Raw genomic sequence first — 18,927 nt, forward strand, 5'->3', positions numbered from 1 at the left:
GCTGTGTCTGCTGAATGACAGGTGCCAGACAAGGAAAGCACCAAGGTCGTGCAGACTCCCTTTCTTGGCGTAGTTCCTTGCGTCGCTCCGAGAAACGGATATCAATCCGGGATGCCAAGTGTATATGCTCATTCAGATTAGATGGCAGTCCCCTCTTGAAGGTGGCGCAAAGGGCTTCAACATTCCAAGCTAACTCCGATGCCAGGGTACGAAACCGAATGGCATACTCGCCCACAGAGGAGTTGCCCTGAGTAAGACTCAGCAATGCCATCTCAGCGGAGGAAGCTCAAGCAGGTTCTTCGAAGACACCCCGAAATTCCGTCAGGAATGCCTGTAGATTGGTAGTGAGAGCATCACTGCGATCCCAGGCCAAAGCCCTTCCAGTTAAAAGACTGAGGATGAAGGCCACCTTTGCTCATAGGAAACTGATCCGCCATGAGTTCAATGTACATAGAGCACTGAGTCACAAAACCACTACAGGTCTTGGGATCCTCCTCATATTTCTCAGGAAGAGATAGAGGGAGTCTTGATCCAGAGACAACTGCAGAAGCAGGAGATGCCAGCGGAGCAGGAGGAGGCTGTGGTTGTGGTGGTTGTTGCTGTGCAGTTAGCAACTGCTGCATCATGACGGATAACTGGCTCAACTGCTGTGCCTGCTGGGCCAACTGTTGTGACCGGAGCGCCATGATGGAAGAGAGATCTGGACTATCAGGCAGAGGAACCCCAGCGGGATTCATGGCTGAATCTTGCTGGATGTGGATCCTCTAACCTGTGTGGCTGATGACTCAGATCGTATCGGGGAGTGGAGTCTAAGGTGCCGCTGGTCTTCACCAGAGCCCGCCGTAAGGCAGGATGGGCTTGCTGCGGCAAGCGACACCCGGGTCGCTACCCCCGACACGTCTCGACCACACAGGTAGCTGGGCAAAGCAAGGTAGAATAATGCAGTAGCATAGTCAAACGTAGCAGAAGGTCAAGGCAGGCGGCAAAGGTGTGGAATCTAATAACGTAGCGGAAGGTCTGGATACACGGGTAGGCAAACAGGCAATAACAAAACGCTTAACCTCAGGCTAGGGGCACTACAGGAAGTTTATAATGTAGTGACGGGTGCAACAGTAATCATGGGTGTACTGGCCCTTTAAATTTCAGAGCTCCAGCGCGCGCATGCCCTAGGAAACGGGGATGTGCGCTCCAGAGCTGAGATACATGGGAGGAGGCAGCAGTATGGTGAATAGTGGGCTGGGATTCGGATGTGAGCGCGTCCCGTGATACGAATCCCAGCCCCGCCGGCAGACACAGAGACTCTGCGCTCATGGCTGGTGTTTGCGGCCAGAGCACGGAGTGTAACAATAAGTAGACCATATAGTGGCTGAATTGCACAGCCTGGAGTTTGTGGCAAAATGTGGAGACCATATAGTGTCTGAATGGCACAGCCTGGAGTTTGTGGCAGCATGAGGAGACCATATAGTGTCTGAATGGCACAGCCTGGAGGTAGCTGACAAAGGAAGAGACCAAATAGTGGCTGAATGGCTTAACCTGGAGTTGGCTGAAGCATGAGGAGACCATATAGTGTCTAAATGGCACAGCCTGGAGTTGGCAGAAGCATAAGGAGACCATTGAAATTTAAGATTTTAAATGTAAATTTAAGATTTTGAAATTGAAATTTAGGATTTTGAAATTGAAAATGTAACTCCCAAGTTTTAGTGTCCCGGGCCCTGGCGTGTGGGTACAAAGGACAAAGTCACATGTCACTTGGCAGCACAATGACAGAGCCTTGAGCTGGCATCAGTATGAAGAGACCATATAATGGCTAAATGACGGCTTGGAGCTTGTGGCAGCATGAAGAGCACATATAGTGGTTGAATGGCACAGTCTGGAGTTGGCTGAAGCATGAGGAGACCATATAGTGGCTGAATGGCACAGCCTGGAGGTGGCTGAAGCATTAGGATACCATATAGTGGCTGAATGAGACAGCCTGGAGGTGGCAGCAGCAGCATCAGGATTCCTGAAAGTGACCCTAATGCAGAGGAATTTCTGAAACTGGGGTTCAGCACCTTAATTATGTTTTGCAGTATCCATCACAGCACAATGAAAGAACCTGGAGGTGGTAGCATCAACATGAGGACACCACAGAGCAGCACAATTAGAGGGGGTGGTAGCATCAGCATGAGGAGACCATAGAGCATTACAATGAAAGAGCCTGGAGGTGGCAGCATCAGCATGAGGAGACCATATGGCGGCACAATGACAGAGCCTGGAGGTGGTAGCATCAGCATGAGGAGACCATATGGTGGCACAATGACAGAGCGAGGAGGTGGTAGCATCAGCATGAGGAGACCATAGAGCAGCACAATGAGAGAGCCTGGAGGTGGCAGCATCAGCATGAGGAGACCATATGGCGGCACAATGACAGAGCCTGGAGGTGGTAGCATTAGCATGAGGAGACCATAGAGCAGCACAATGACAGAGCCTTGAGGTGGCAGCTACAGCATGAGGGCCATGCCAAGAGAGGGTTGGGTCTGAAGAACCCACCGACTGTGTGCTGGGGGTGTCAGATGTCACTTGGGATGAAGTGGATGACCGAGTGAACGATCAATCACGGCTGCTTGTCGAGACACGACTGCTAGCTGACACCGGAAGGTCAGACTTCTCGCTGCATCTCCGGCTGCCACACGCCTCTACTCTGCTGAAACCTCTGCCTGCGCCTGATGAATTTAGGCCACTCCACTGTGCACGTCCTGGCATTACTCTGCCTGACATACTTATTGCGTATATGAGGGGAGTACAATATGCTTCACTACGCTTAAAACAGTATTTGTCTAGAACAGCAGCAGGTGTGTACTATTAGCTGTCCATTTACAGTATATAGGCCCTTGACAGATTAACAGGTACAAAATAGTACACTACTTAGATGTACGTATGTGGTTTTGCTCTCTGTCCACCAGAACGCTGATGTGACTAGGAGGTGAAAAGCTGCTGGAATGAGCTTTTCTGTGTAACACACACACACAGCGATGTCCGTCCTATCTGTATGCAGTGTAATGAATTATATGACAAGCCGCAAAATGGCTGCCAAATATATAGGGGTGACTGACTGCTGATAGGCTGCATCTTGCATGTGATTCAGGGTCTTCCCTTCCCACCTTGCCTTCCCTCCTTCCCAGCGTTCTTTGCCCTGACATGTACTGACATGTGGATCCGCCATTTTAGATGCCCTGGAGCCTGGACCGCAGTAAATGGAGTTTAATGTACTTGGCTGAGAAATAAAAAGGAAATGTTATCATTTTGGCAACCACCATCAGTTCTAGAAAAGATAGAGTGCTTTTATACCCTAACAGCTAGCCAACAGTGTTGGCAGAAAAGATAGCTGAAAGATTCCTTTACATATAAAAATATTGTCCAAGTGATAAAATCTTATTTTCTGTTATAAGTGATGTTTGGATGCTATGCTTTTATAAGGCAAGCAAATATATTATGGATTTTCTTGTGTTTCCAAGATTTGAGTTAATGGAAAGAAACCTTGAAAGTTCAAGGACCTGACAGGATACATGAATTTGCTCTACTGTAATTCCACATCTTTAATCTATTAAAAGGACCAATAACATGGTTACAACCTTGCAACATGGTAGGATTTTATGTCATGGTCACAAGGTCACTTGCAAATTTCCCATAGGGAAAAACCAAAGTTGTGCTTGGGTCTAGAGCTATTTTTAATTATTACAGTAATTTATCTGTCCTGCATTAACAGTTACCTGGTATAATGTCTGCTGCCCTGTAAGTGTGGGGTGCCAGCAGTGAGTGTTAGTAAAGTGTATAGTTTAATTATGAACATTATACTTGGAAATAATTAACAATGTATACTATTTATAAAATTTTGAATCACCCAGAAACTCATGAATTTTTTATTGATCAAAAAAAATTTGCCTAATAAAAATATTAATACAGCATTAACCCCTTAAGGACCCGAGGTTTTTCCATTTTTGCATTTTCATTTTTTCCTCTTACCTTTAAAAAATAATAACATTTTGCACCTAAAAATCCATATGATGGCTTATTTTTTGCGCCACCAATTCTACTTTGTAATGACATCAGTCATTTTACCCAAAAATCTACGGCGAAACAGAAAAAAAATCATTGTAAGACAAAATAGAAAAAAAACGCCATTTTGTCAATTTTGGGGGCTTCCGTTTCTACACAGTACATTTTTTGGTAAAAATGACAGCTTATCTTTATTCTGTAGGTCCATATGATTAAAATGATACCCTACTTATATAGGTTTGATTTTGTCGTACTTCTGAAAAAAAATCTTTTTTTTTTAAATAATTTAGTACTTCACACTATTTAAGAATTTCTCAGTTATAGTTGTAGAAATTTGCCATTCTATTTGTCAATTTGTTGATGTAAGCTCACCTGTAGAAATGTCACCCCATGTTGTGTAAAGCGCCTTCCTATATGTTGGTATGGGTCGGACACATTTTGTATCATGTTGTGGAACTGAGAGGGTAGCACGTCTCTTTGAGGAGACTACCAAACTGGCGCAAGGAGTCTTACACACCAAGCAGTACATCTTCTCCATAAGAAAAAAAGAGCTTGCTCTATGGTGCCATAGACTGGAGTTAGCTTACCTTAGTATCAATACCAGACCCTAAAATGGCTTAAAAACATCATTGGGGATTTCATGACAAGCCAGCATATCTCCCAGAAGGTGGCATTACCAATTCTGGTTTGGCATATCATCACCAATCATGTTTAAAGTGTACGTGTCATTATACAAAAACTTTTGACATGTCCTAGAGACATAAGTATTTAGACCCCAACCGATCACTAGAACAAGCAAGAAAAGAAGCGTGCAGCAGGTTGGTGCCATTAATTTACATTATGAGACTATTCCAGTCAAGTGATACAGAACCGGGAAAGAATATGTTAAGTCTGCACTTATTCTGTCTCGTTCTACTGATCAGTTGGGGTCTTATTTGGTTGTGCTTCCTTTTTGCTGTTTTATTGGAGTCACTACAGCGTACCTTTTAGGCTGGACCCAGTGAGGTATGCACCTGCCATATTTTGTTTTATCCTCTGCTGTTAATCTCAAAACTTTTGATATGTTTGTATGACATATTTTTTTTAATAAGGACAGGACCCATTTAAGGGTCAAACATTAATTTAAAGGAAAGCTATCTCCAGTAGGCAATACTGTAAGAAAGTTTAAATAATTAAAGAATTGGAATTTCATCTCACCATTAGAAAGATGAAATTGGCTTCAACTGTGCATGTCTAGCAAGCACAACCAAGAAAAGGAATAGCTTGTGGGGCTCTGTGCACACTGTTGCTAAAGTGGCATGCATTAAGTGTGCGGTCAGCCCTGCAGGAGTCTTGAAGGGCAGTTGAGAAAACGTGAAGAAAGACATCAATCCTGGGAGAGGTCAAAGCTGGGTCAACGGGTGGTGCATGGGATGCTCTAGTGACCAGTGTATAACAAAAAATTGGATGCTCTAAAGGGTCTGGGATGATTCTGTCTTGGTAATAATGGTAGGGGTTGGCTCACGGAGGTCTTTTGGTAATAGAGCTAGAAATGAAGAGCGACCCTTTATTTTTTTGGGGTTACACTATAACATTGATCTGTGGGCTCTATGCAATAAACGTGGGCCTGACTAAGGCTAAGTTTCCACTTTTTCTTTTTTTTTTGCAAAAATGCCAAGAAAAATGCCAATTCTGCCACATGGCGTTTTTTCAGTCAAAAAACGCTGCAGCCAGATGTTAGCTGTAGATCCATGAGAAATTGCAAAATTCTTTATCCACTTGGCGTTTTTGGGTATTTTTTTTAATCCTTTTGGTGTTTTTTCACTCGTTTTTGGCGTTTTCCAGCTAATTGGTGGTTTTGCAAAATCGCAGCATGTTAAGCCACTGGCGTTTTTTACCCTGAAATTGTGGCATTTTTTCCCATAGAAGTCTATGGGAGTAAAAAAAACAGCAAGAAAAACAACATGTAGGTTTTAACTTTGGCGTTTTTTTCAGGCGGTTTTTATTCTCTTTTTGACTTTAGTGATCCAAAAAAGTGATGGAGATACCTTTTTTAATACAATTTTGTAGGGTACCTTTAAAAAAAATAATAATACAAAAGATACAGTAGTTATGGAAAAAATTCTATTTAATGAAATTTATCTTTTTTATAACAAAATAATTTTTAAACAGGGATCAATTTATGTGGGGGCGGGCAGGGCACTAAAAATATAGCCGACAATAATAAAAATGTAGTGTGTGTGTGTTTTTCCCTTTTTATTCTTTATTTTTTAGGTGGTACTACTACTCCCAGCATGGAACACACACTGTTCCATGATGGGAGTAGTAGTACCTGTACCTCTGCGGAAATATGAATAGGTGTATATATACGTCAGTGCAGGGGACCATTGAAGAGCAGCTGCCCACATCTATACATTATACAGGAGGATCACAGCAGGTGTCAGGAGTGACATCCGCTGTGATCTTTAACCCCTTAAAGGGGTATTCCAGGCCAAAACTTTTTTTTTATATATCAACTGTCTCCGGAAAGTTAAACAGATTTGTAAATTACTTCTATTAAAAATCTTAATCCTTCTAATAGTTATTAGCTTCTGAAGTTGAGTTGCTATTTTCTGTGTAACTGCTTTCTGATGACTTACGTCCCGGGAGCTGTCCAGCTCCTATGGGGATATTCTTCCATCATGCACAGCTCCCGGGACGTGACATCAACATTGAGCAGTTAGACAGAAAACTTCAGAAGCTAATAACTATTGGAAGGATTAAGATTTTTAAATAGAAGTAATTTACAAATCTGTTTAACTTTCCGGAGCCAGTTGATATGTGGGAAGCCTATCACCCCTCACACCTCTAGGCGGAGCTGTGTTAGGGGAGGGAGTATAAAATGTCCCTGCATCATGTAGGCGGGGCGTACGTGACGTTTTCGGAAGGTGGTTGTTCAGCGTGCAGACTTCCCACGGTAAACCCGGCCTTCAGTCTTTCACTATGTTCCCACCTACGCTCCAGGGCCCCCGGGGGTCTGACCGTTCCTCCCAGCCACACTTCGTTGCACAGGGTCTCGGGCGGAGGATCGGAGCACCCGGTCCCCGGTTTCCACTGTCCCGGACTTTCCTCCGCTCTCTCCGTGGCGGCCTTCGAGCCCCCCCCCCCCCCCGTTGCTATGGTAATCTCTGCTGGTCCCGGCAATGCATGGGGTGGTTGGGGGTGCTCAGCCGCGGCCGGCCTGCCGGAGCGGCGGAGGAGATCCTGGCCTCTCCTTACCCGTGGCCGAGTGGCGTGATCAGTTCCTGCCCGCTCATCGCAGTGGTTCCGCCGGGCCGCGTGGTGTGCGGGGGGGGGGGGGGGGACGGGGCTCACTGCTGTCACAGTGCCCGACCGGTCTCTCACCTGGTTCCTGCGCCGGGTCTCCTCCTCCTTGCTCCCCATTGCTCCGGGCGGCTTGAACGTTCTCATGCTGCCCGGCCTGATCCGCGCGCCGGGCTCTCCTCCTCCTCGCTCCCCGTGGTTCCAGACGGCTGGATCGGCGTCCTCCCCGGTTGCCGGGGCGGCGCCGCCGGGCCACGTGGCGTGTGAGGGGGCGGAGCCAAAAAAAAGATTTGTAAATAACCAGGGCGGCCGGCTTCAACACACCGGCCCCGACACATGGGGGAATGGCGCAGCCCTATCACATGCAAGGGCTCGGCTCCCCGCAGCCACCGGACCTCGTGTATGCCAAGGGGGCAGAGTTTCTTGTGCAATTTCCCTCCCCAGTTTTCTCGCCCCAGGTTTCCCTGCCAGATTTAGGGCCACCAGGGACCGCGGCAGTGGTGGCAAACGTTCACGTAGCGTCCATGCTGCACAGTCACTAACAACGTTTGGGCCCTGCAGTTACTTGTAACATCCATACCGTACGGTCGCTCATAGTATTTCATACCGTACAGTCATTCAGCAGTCATACCGTGCAGTTGCCCAGCACTCATCCCGTGCAGTCACTCGTAGCATTCATATCGTACAGACGCTCTCAGCATTCATACCGAGCAGTTAATTATAGCATTCACACTGTACAGTCACTCATAGCGTTTCACACCGCACAGTCTCTCATTGCTTTTACACCGTGCAGTCACTTATAGCATTGAACACCGTACAGTCACTCATAGCGTTTCACACGTACAGTCATTCATAGCAGTTTTCACACCGTGCAGTCACTTATAGCATTTCACACCGTACAGCCACTCATAGCATTCACACCGTGCAGTCACTTATAGCATTTCACACCGTACAGCCACTGATAGCTTTCACATCGTGCAGTCACTCATAGCTTTCACACCGTGCAGTCACTCATAGCTTTCACACCGTGCAGTCACTTGTTGTTCACTGTGTAGTCACTTCTAGCTCGTACCGTGCAGTTACTCACAGCGTCCATACCGTGCAGTCACTCACAGTATCCATACCGGGCAGTCACTCGTAGCATCCACGCTGCATGTTGCTACACGGCCTACGCTCATACCTTCGCTCCACACGTAACACATACACAGTACCTACACTCATTTGCGTACTGCTTTTGCGACACATGGCAGTTTCCATACTGCACGTAGGTCGGTCACGGTGCGCGTAGTCACTCATAGTGTTTAATACTGTGCAGTCACTCATAGTATATACATGCGTTGTAGCTTATATGCAGAAGGTGCAGTTACAGTGTCGTATACAGTACACAAGGTCATAGAAGCATGCAGTAGGTTACAGGGTTGGGCATAGCACATACGCTCGTGGCATACTTGCAGTGGGTACATGGTAGTATCGGATACAGTACATACGCTCATAGTGTTATATTGCAGTGGGTAGTTAGTATTGTATACAGTCCATGCGCTCATAGTGTCGTTGCAGTGGGTATAGTTAGTTTGTACACCAGCATACATGCTTACAGTGTTATTTGTAGGGGTTACAGTCATAGGCGCGGTATACAGTAAATATGCTCATAGTATCACATGCAGTAGGTACAGTAAGGGAAGTTCGCAGTACATATGCGCAGTGTCATATGCAGTGGGTACAGTCACACTGGTATGGTACACAGTGCATACGCTCATAGTGTTATAGGTGGTAGGCACAGTTAGGTGGCATACAGTGCTTATGCTCAGTGGCACATGCAGCAGGTACAGTTAGTGTTTTTGTTACAGCACGTACACTCATAGTGTCATATGCAGAACCTACAGTTAGTGTTGCATACAGTACATGCACCCATAGTGTCTCATGCATCAGGTACAGTTACTGTTGTGTATAGTTCATACGCTCTCTGTGTCACACGCTACGTGTACAGACATAGGGTCATACACTCAGACCTTGAGCACTGTTCGTGTGCTTGTCATGGTCATATCGCACTTTCGTGTGCCGTCCTTTCCATACATTCTCAGGTCGCTGTCCAGAACATATGCTCATAACTATTGTTGTATCTAGCTTCATACTGTCTCACCATACTCACGCTCATAGCTTGCACTGTTCATACGCCCATGGATTCACACGGAATGTAATATACATACGTTCGTAGCTTCATACTTACAGATGCGCATAGCTTGTTCTCTACAATCATTGATAGTTACACTGAACATATCTCGGTGCCAGTATACTTCGCATACGTTAGCTTGCACTGAACAGATGTTTGTAGCATTCCATGGTGCGTACTTTGCAGTTTGGGGGTCAACATTAATCTGTTTAGTCCATTCAGGTCAACATCACGCGAGCGTCCATCACGTCCACAGCGTTATTCTAAGACCTGTCACGTCTACAGGTACGAGGTTTGAGTTAGATTGTCTTGTTACAGGCACGATGATTACGCAAAGACCTGTGACATCTACAGGCACGAGGATACGCAGGACCTGTCTAAACTACAGGTACGATAGGCACGCGGAGACCGTTCATGTCTACGGACACAGTGCTTGTGTTAAATACAGCAGGTACAGTTAGTGTTTTGTTTACAGTTTAAAAAACGCCAGACGCAGGAAATTGTACTGGCGTTTTTTTCCGGCATTTTTTTCAAACCAAAAGATGCAGGACAAAATTCCAAGTAGAAACTTAGCCTAAAGCTTCAGTGTTTAAACATGAAAGATTATTGAAGCATAGTTTTAGAATGTCCACCTCTTCTTTGTCTCAAAGTATGATCAGCAACCAACATGTGTACCTGTACCACCTAGAACTGCACTGCAACCAAACATATAAAGTCCTTTATTGCAAACTGCAACCACCATGCCAATTTGGCCTTAATCAAGTTAACTGTAACTATTAATGATATTATGCATTATGAAACTTAACTGGAACTGTCAAGCATAAAATGGTTGCAACTGTTTGTATCTGTAACAAGGAAAGGGTGTGGACCTGTGGAATCTGGACTCCTGGTGTCAAATTACTCTGCAGATCAGGGGCTGCCAGGGCATAGCACCCAGAGGTCATGCTAGTAGTTATATCTCTAAGTCGGTATATAGGGGCTTCCCCTAATTGTTCCCCTGTAGATAGTCAGGTGCCCCCCCCCCCCATTGGTAGCCAGGTGACTCCCAGAAGGTATTTATATATATATATATATATATATATATATATATATGCCTCTCTACGTGTGCCCCTGTAGGTATGCTCCCCCTACCCCCCCCCCTGTAGGTAGATAGGTGCCTCCCCTAGTAAGTTTTTGCTCCCCAGTAGGTTTATGTGCCCACAATAAGTATGTGCCCCCCAGTAAGTAGATGGGAGCCTAGCTCAGTAGTAGTTGCACCCCTTCATTCAGATGTCCCCCACAAGCAGATACTCCTAGTAAATATCTTGTGCCTCCAGTATGTATATGGGGCGGCTTGAAGAGGAAAGTGGTGCTTGTAAGCATATGGGATCAAGAACAAGTGCCCAGGATTCCCCCCCCAACCCCCCCCCCCCCCCGGGCTGGCTCGATGGTGGCACCCTAGGCAAGTACCTACCCTACCTATCCCTTGTCATTCTAAAAACAGGAGAGAAGGCGCTCCATAGGGTAATACCACCGGAGATGGGGGGAGGGGAGAGTAAAAGCTAATTTTAAACTGCTCACCCTGGGTGGTTGTGTAGCCTCATACACAACAATGGAAATTGCTTGGATACAATGGTCCGTCTGCAGCCCTCCTGGTGTGGATTCCACAATGTATAGGTACAAGAAAAGGCTTCAGTATAGGGTGCAGGAGTACATCGGCGCTGAACAGCACCCAGGACACAGCAGGTAAGAAGGTAAAATCCAATTTATTTGATGCAACGCGTTTCCCTGCACAAGCTCAGATTCATTAGGACTGATGAATCTGCGCTTGTGCAGGGAAACGCGTTGCATCAAATAAATTGGATTTTACCTTCTTACCTGCTGTGTCCTGGGTCTGTTCAGTGCCGATGTACTCCTGCACCCTATACTGAAGCCTTTTCTTGTACCTATCCCTTGTCATGGCACTTATCCAGTGTGTGCATCCTTAAAGCCTACCTTTACCTATCTATGCCCAGAAATTCCTTAAATGGGTGAACCACCTATGTAATTGTGGTTCCTAGTACCCATTGTCATGGCGTGCTATATCTGAGTCTGATTACCTGTGTATTGACCCATGTCCATTTTCTTTTTCTTATCTCTGCCTGATCAAGTACTACACTGCCTGTCCTGTTGCAGACCCAAATTACTGCCTTCTACTGACTTTTTATCTGCCTGATTTTAGTGTACCATATTGGCCCTTATTTACTATTGCAAACCCGACATGTTTTGTCGGGTTGTGTGCCAGATTCTGGTGCATTGTGCCAGAAATTCTGTCTGTGCCAGAATTTGCACCAGAATTGAAGAAAACAGACTAACTCTCCCTTTTACTAAGAAAACCCAAAAAGGGGGCATGGTCATTGGAAAAAGGGGGCATGGTCACCAACATTTTCACAAAAAAAACATTTTTACTAACGTTTCCACAAAAAATGTGGTGGATTTAAGCTGAGAAAAACCCCACAGATCAGAACATGTGTAAAGAAAAGCAAAATGTAGGGAAAATAGAAAATGTAGGAATACCATGGAAAAAAAAAACTTGTAGGGAATTAAAACCCACAAAGAAATCTAAATTCCACTCTTAGTAAATCAGGGCCATTGTCTCTCTAATGTTTGAGCCAGACTTCTGACTATGCCTACTAGGGGCACCTTTCTACTTATGGTGGGACCTGGCTACCTACAGGAGAGTAACTAACTTCTGGAGGAGACACCAATCTACCTACTGGGGGCACCAGCTACATACTGGGGGACACACACCCATCTACCTGGGGCACCTATCTTTCTACTGGGGGGCACATATATACCTACTGAGGGGCATATACCAACCGGCAGCACCTCTATACCTACTGGGAAGGAATTTTCTACCTACACAGAGGAAACTATCTACTGGGGTACCTATCTTTCTTATGCGGGAAAATAACTAAAAAGGGGCACCTACCTACCAAAAGGGACATTTGGGCTACTTTGGGTGAAGATAATGATGGAAACATGCAGAACCTAAGATGTTTGTCTGACATATTCTGCAGATACAAGTCGTGAAAAGTCATCTTGGCAGCCTGGACTGGATGGAAAAGAAAAAATAAGAGAATGTCTAAAGTCAGATATGCAACACAACAGATCACCCTCAGGCACATGGGAAAGTCAACAACGCTACAACATCCTTCTGATCATGTGTCTATATTAAAATAAATATCCTTTATTAAATTCATTAAATAGTGTTAAGGTGAGTACAAAAGGATTAGAACTACAATCTCTATTGATCTCGTTGTATTATTTACAGTATCAATGTTAGAAACTAAATATGGTACTAGGTAGCGTTTTCTAATACTATCACTGATATATAGCACTGCATACTGTAATCAATAGTATCAACACAAAAAACTATCCCCTTAATTCATAAAATGATTCAAGTGTTGTGAGATACAGAGTATTCGTCACTTTTAAATATCAGGCTAAATGATGGGGGGTGCAAGTGATGATGGGGGTGCAAGTGATGATGGGGAGGTGCAAGTGATGACGGGTGGGTGCAAGTGATGATGGGTGGGTGCAAGTGATGATGGGGTTGCAAGTGATAATGGGGGAGTGCAAGTGATGATGGGGGCAAGTGATGATGGGGGTGTAAGTGATGATATGGGGGGGTTGCAAGTGATGATGGGGGGTGCAAGTTATGATGGGGGAGGTGCAAGTGATGATGGGGTGCAAGTGACGGGGGGAAGGGGGTGCAGGTGACAGGGAGGGGGATGATGATTTGGATGTGATGGAGAACTGGCTACTTCCCTACCTTGCTACCTACACAATTATGGGGGGGGGGTGCAAGTAATGAGGGGGGTTTCAAGTGATGATGGGGAGGTGCAAGTGATGATGGGGAGGTGCAAGTGATGATGGGGGGTGCAAATGATGATGGGGGTGCAAGTGATGGTAGGGAAGGGGGGTGCAAGTGATGATGGGGGAAGGGGGGTGCAAGTGATGATGGGGAAGGGGAGGTGCAAGTGATGATGGGGGCAAGAGGGTGCAAGTGATGATGGGGAGGTGCAAGTTATGATGGGGGTGCAAATTATGATGGGGCAAATGATGATGGGGAAGGGGGGTTCAAGTAATGAGGGGGTTTCAAGTGATGATGGGGGAGGTGCAAGTGATGATGGGGGAGGTGCAAGTGATGATTGGGGGTGCAAATGATGATGGGGGTGCAAGGATGATGGGGGAAGGGGGGGTACAAGTGATGATGGGGGAAGGGGGTGCAAGTTATGATGGGGGCAAGGGGGTGCAAGTGATGATGGGGGGTTGCAAGTGATGGAGGGTGCAAGTGACAGGGGGGAAGGGGGGTGCAAGTGACGGGGATGGGAAGGGGGTGCAGGTGATTGGGAAGGGGATGCAGGTGACAGCGAATCGCTATTAAAAACGGCTATTTCTGGCCTCCAGAAATCCTCAATAGGGGTATTAACACAGCACACACATAGGGAGTGTGCTGTGTTAATGAAATAAAACTGTTATTCAGTATGACATGCAGATTACAGGCATTGCCATTAGAATCACTGCTGCAGAGCGTCGATGTGGCAGCAGGGAGACCATATGGTGTCAAAATTGTAATTTTAATTTAATTCAAATTTATTAAAATGTTTTAAGCACCCATTCTGGTGAGCATCGAACTGGCGGTCCTCCTCCAGGCGAGATACTACCTGTTCCAGCGCCTGCCTCTCAGCACCCCCCTGACTATGAAAGTGCGAATGTTTCATTTAATCAGTTATGGTTCATTGTTATCGCTCCAAGCTGTTCCACTGGATTCTTGTGATAATTCCACAGATAATATGATGTAGATGACCATAGGGCCTCAGTCTTGAAAAGATTACATCAATTTTTTTATTGATGTAGTATAGTGTAGCACAGCCTGGAGGTGGCAGAAGCATGAGGAGACCATATAGTGGCTGAATGGCACAGCCTGGAGGTGGCTGAAGCATGAGGAGACCATATAGTGGCTGAATGGCACAGTCTGGAGTTGGATGTAGCATGAGTAGAACATATAGTGTCTGAATGGCACAGCCTGGAGGTGGATGAAGCATGGGGAGACCATATAGTAGCTGAATGGCACAGCCTGGAGGTGGTAAAGCGTGAAGAGACCATATAGTGGCTGAATGGCACAGCCTGGAGGTGGCAGCAGTGTCAGGAGTCCTGAAAGTGACCCGGTGATAGAGTGGTGCGGTGGGTGGCAATACCAGTACCCGGTGATGAAGGTGGGTGAAAAAAGGTCTGAGGCAGAGGAATGTTTGAAACTGGGGAACAGCGCCTTAAATCTGTTTGGCACTATCAATATTTGTGAAGTGTTGGTGTGGCACCATGGTCAATCTACTCTGCTGCATAAGGCATTGGTGGGTGGAAATCCTGGCTGATCCATGCCTGATTCATCTTCACAAAGGTCAGTCTCTCCACATTTTTCGTGAACAGAAGAGTTCTCCTTGGGGTGACTATTGCCCCCACCACACTAAACACCCGCTGATGGCACACTACTGGCCGAGCAGGACAGCTTTTCCAGGGCAAACTGCTAGTTGAGGCCACAAATCAAGTTTGGCTGCCCAGAAGTCCAGCGGATCTTCAAGCTGTGTTGGCATGGGCATGTCAAGGTATGCTACCATCTGTTGGTTCAGGTCCTGCTCCAGGTCTACCTGCTGCTGATGAGTTGCTTCACTATGCGGGTGAAGAAAGGTACTCATCAGCAACTGTAGACTCAGGCTGCTGCTGATGGAGCTGGTACTGCTCCTGCCACCCCACCACTCCCCAGCAGCCATGGCAGTGGAAGGTGAGCGCAGGGGGCCCCCTGATTCAGACCTGCGAGAGGATGGACGATTGCGCCGATAGGCATCGGCCAACTGACTACATAGGGTGCCTCTGTAGTAGGTCAGTTTGTCCTCCCTCTCAGTGGGTCTAAAAAAGGCCCCTATTTTGTGGCGGTAGCGAGGGTCCAATAAGGTGGAGTGCCAGAAGTCATCCCACTGCCGAATGGTGACAATTCGTCTGTCACTACACAAGCAAGTGAGCATGCATCGTGCGATTTGTGCAAGTGACTCGGAGGGACTCCCGGTCTCCATCTCCACTGCATACTGCCACGTTGTGTCCTCTGTCTTGCCTTCCTCATAACCCTCCTGCTCCTCCTGTCCTGTCAAATTACTAGAAAAACCGCCCATTTGGCAAAACCGAAACTGTGAAACTCCACTGTGCCCCTCCCCCCTCCACAGGGCTCAAGTGGCCATGAGATGTAGACGCCACATCTCCAGTGACCTGACCAGCAATCGTTTCCAACACATGTTGCAAGAAATGAAGCAGTGAAATGATGTCGTTCATCCCGTAATCCTGGCGACTTACTAATAATGTGGCTTCCTCAAAGGGCCTGAGCAAACGGCAGGTGTCACGTCTGAGTTTCGTCTGGTTCACATTGAACTTACACAGGGGAGTCTCCCTATCCCCTTGGATCATCAAGAAATCGGTGATGGCTTTTCTCTGTTCGTACAGTCGGTCCAACATTTTAAGGGTGGAGTTCCAAAGTGTGGCAACGTCACAAATCAGACTGTGTTGGGGGATACCGTTCTGACGCTGCAGCTCAAGGAGGATGTGCTCTGCGGTGTACGAGTGGTTGAAGTGCATGCAAAGTTTCCTTCTCATTGTTAGGATGTCTTGCAAATGGGGGGAACACTTCAGGAACAGCTTGACAGCCAGATTGAACACGTGTGCCATGCAGAGCGCATGGCTCACCCTTATCAGTCGCAGTGCAGACAAGATGTTCTTCCTGTTGTCAATCATCATGGTTCCCATTTCCAGTTTTCGTGGAGTAAGCCATGCTCCGATTTCTTTACGAATGACCTTTAGCAGTTCCTCCCCTGTGTGACTCCGTTCGCTAAGGCAAACCATGTGAAGAACGGCGTGACACAGCCGTGCCATGCACACATGGTATGCTGAACGGGCACTGAGACTTGTCTGGGCAGTGGAGGCTGAGGACACGTTGGAGGCGGAGTCGCACACTGTCACAGGACCAACGGCCTGAGAGCGTGGAGAGCGAGGAAGCGGCGTGACCTGTCCAAATTGGTGCTGTGGCTGTGCAGGAACCACATTCACCCAGGACATGTATTGTCCCTGACCATAGTTACAGCACCAGACATCAGCGCTGCTGTACACTTTGGTACCCACCGACAGGCTCAAGGACTGGTCCACCTTCTCTTCCACAAAATTATGCAGGGCTGGTACTGCCTTCTTTGCAAAGAAATGACAGCTTGGCACTCTCCACCTTGGCTCGGCACAAGTCATCAGTTCTCTGAAAGGTGCAGAGTCCACCACTTGAAAAGGGAGGGACTGCAGTGCCAGCAACTTAGACAGGAGCATACTGTTATTTCTTGGACATGGCTTCGCCGATGGATTGTTGACGGAATGACAAACTAAAAGTAGGAGAAGCAGAAGCATCTGGAGCAAAAGAAGGAGGGCATGACACACAGCTCCCTTCGGCTGAGGTGGTGGAACCTTGGCTGGCTGAAAGAGGGAGCAGCGTGCCACTGGGTGATGCAGCAGTCTGGACCACTACATCGGAGCTACGGTTCTCCCAGGCCGCTTTATAGTGGTGAAACATATGTTGACGCAATGTCGTGGTGTCAACATCGGCACCCTGGCCACTCTTCACCTTCTGCCGACGGATCTTGCATGTGGGTATGTTAACCTCCTCTGGATGATTCATGAAAAACTGCCACACCGTCGTGTAACTGATTTTCCCACCAACAGTCCACACTAATTGACTGCTACTGCCGCCGTCTCCAGGAACCTCTGTTCCACTACCTCCCAGGAAGGTAGGCTGCCGCGAAGCAGGTGGTCTCCCCCGGGCACGTTTGGCTCCAGAATTTCCACTTCTGCCATCATGCTGACTGCCAACCATGCTACCACCTTGCTGGCTCAGCTGCTGCCTCACGGGCAACCCTCTTCTCCTGAGGATGATTAAGCCTCTTCTGCACCTGGCTCCCAAGTGCGATCGGCTTCATCATCATCGAGTTTTGTCTGCACGTCACTGATGTCCTCCTCAGGTTCCTCAACAGTGTTTGCTTAAAGATCCTGAACGTTGGCAACACCGCCTCCCACGCCACTCTCCTCATCACTACTTGCCCGCCTAGCGGAGGAAGTGGCGGATGTCTTCTTCGCTTCCTGGCTGGGCAGTAGCTGCTGACTGTCCTCTATTAGATCGTCCTCACTGAATAGTGGAGCTGAACCCACAGCATAAGATATTTCTTTAGGGGAGGGAACAACATAGGGCAGAGGCAATGGGAGGACACGGACTGCTCCCTGGCCATGCCAACTGAGGGTTGTGTCTGAGGAACCCACCGACTGTTGACTAGGGGTATCAGATGTCACTTGTGATGAAGTGGATGACTGTTTTAACCAATCAATGATGGGAGATGGGTTGCTGATCGAGACTCGACCACTAGCTGATACCGGGAGCTCAGGCATCTTACTGTGACTCCTGCTGCCACTCACCCCTAGTCTGCTGCAACCTCTGCCTGATGAATTTAGGCCTCTGCCACTCCTCTGTGCACAGTAGTACATTTCAATGCGTGTGGACCATAGCATGCAACACACAAAAATGAGCACTTGTTCCAGGGCGCTTCCCCTCTTGGTATGAATGGCACATCCAGGCAAAAGGATTATGAAGATAAAAAAGAATTTATTGCGCAACAATTAGTTTCGAGTCCTATGCCGGACTCTTCTTCAGGCACATGGTTAAAAGGCCCGGGAATGATATGGATCCGGGTGAAAGGTCAATGAACTCACAGTAATGTCAAATTGCAATCCAGTATAAAACAATAAAAAAACACACATAAAAACCAATAAAAATTACATACTTCTCCTAACAAAACATGATATAAAATTTGCGCTGTAATTTATGCTTAATTCAAAAATCAGCAGTGCTGGAGGCTCATAAGACTGCTGCATCCATTAGAGGATCACAGCGAAGCTAGCATTCCTAGAGCGCATGCGCTACTCCGTAGTGGCCCACACACAGAGAAGTAAGTTGAAAGTATGTATCAACCGCTGCTATGTAACAGCCCACTCACACAAATGAATCGCTACACTGCAGCGATTAAAGAGTAAAGATTACCCCTCCGCAAACACGGCCAAAGATATCTTCGGCGCATGCACTGTTGTGTTACAATGTGTAAACATGAAAGAGAGGTGGATCTTCAGCACACGTGCTGTTAGTAAACAAAGTAGCGTGATGACGTTTGCCTGAACCTTTAGCTCGTGAATGAAACCCGAGGACAAATCAGAGAAGTATTTGCTGAGATTACCAGGGACTTGAGATGGTAAGTAAGGCTGACTGTATAAGGATGAATCCTCATATTTTAATCTTCATGTTATTCCTATTGAAATATTATCATTAATAGGTGGAATAATTTGGTTTTATT

This window comes from Hyla sarda, chromosome 5, assembly GCF_029499605.1.
Source record: "Hyla sarda isolate aHylSar1 chromosome 5, aHylSar1.hap1, whole genome shotgun sequence".
In the NCBI taxonomy this organism is placed as follows: domain Eukaryota; kingdom Metazoa; phylum Chordata; class Amphibia; order Anura; family Hylidae; genus Hyla; species Hyla sarda.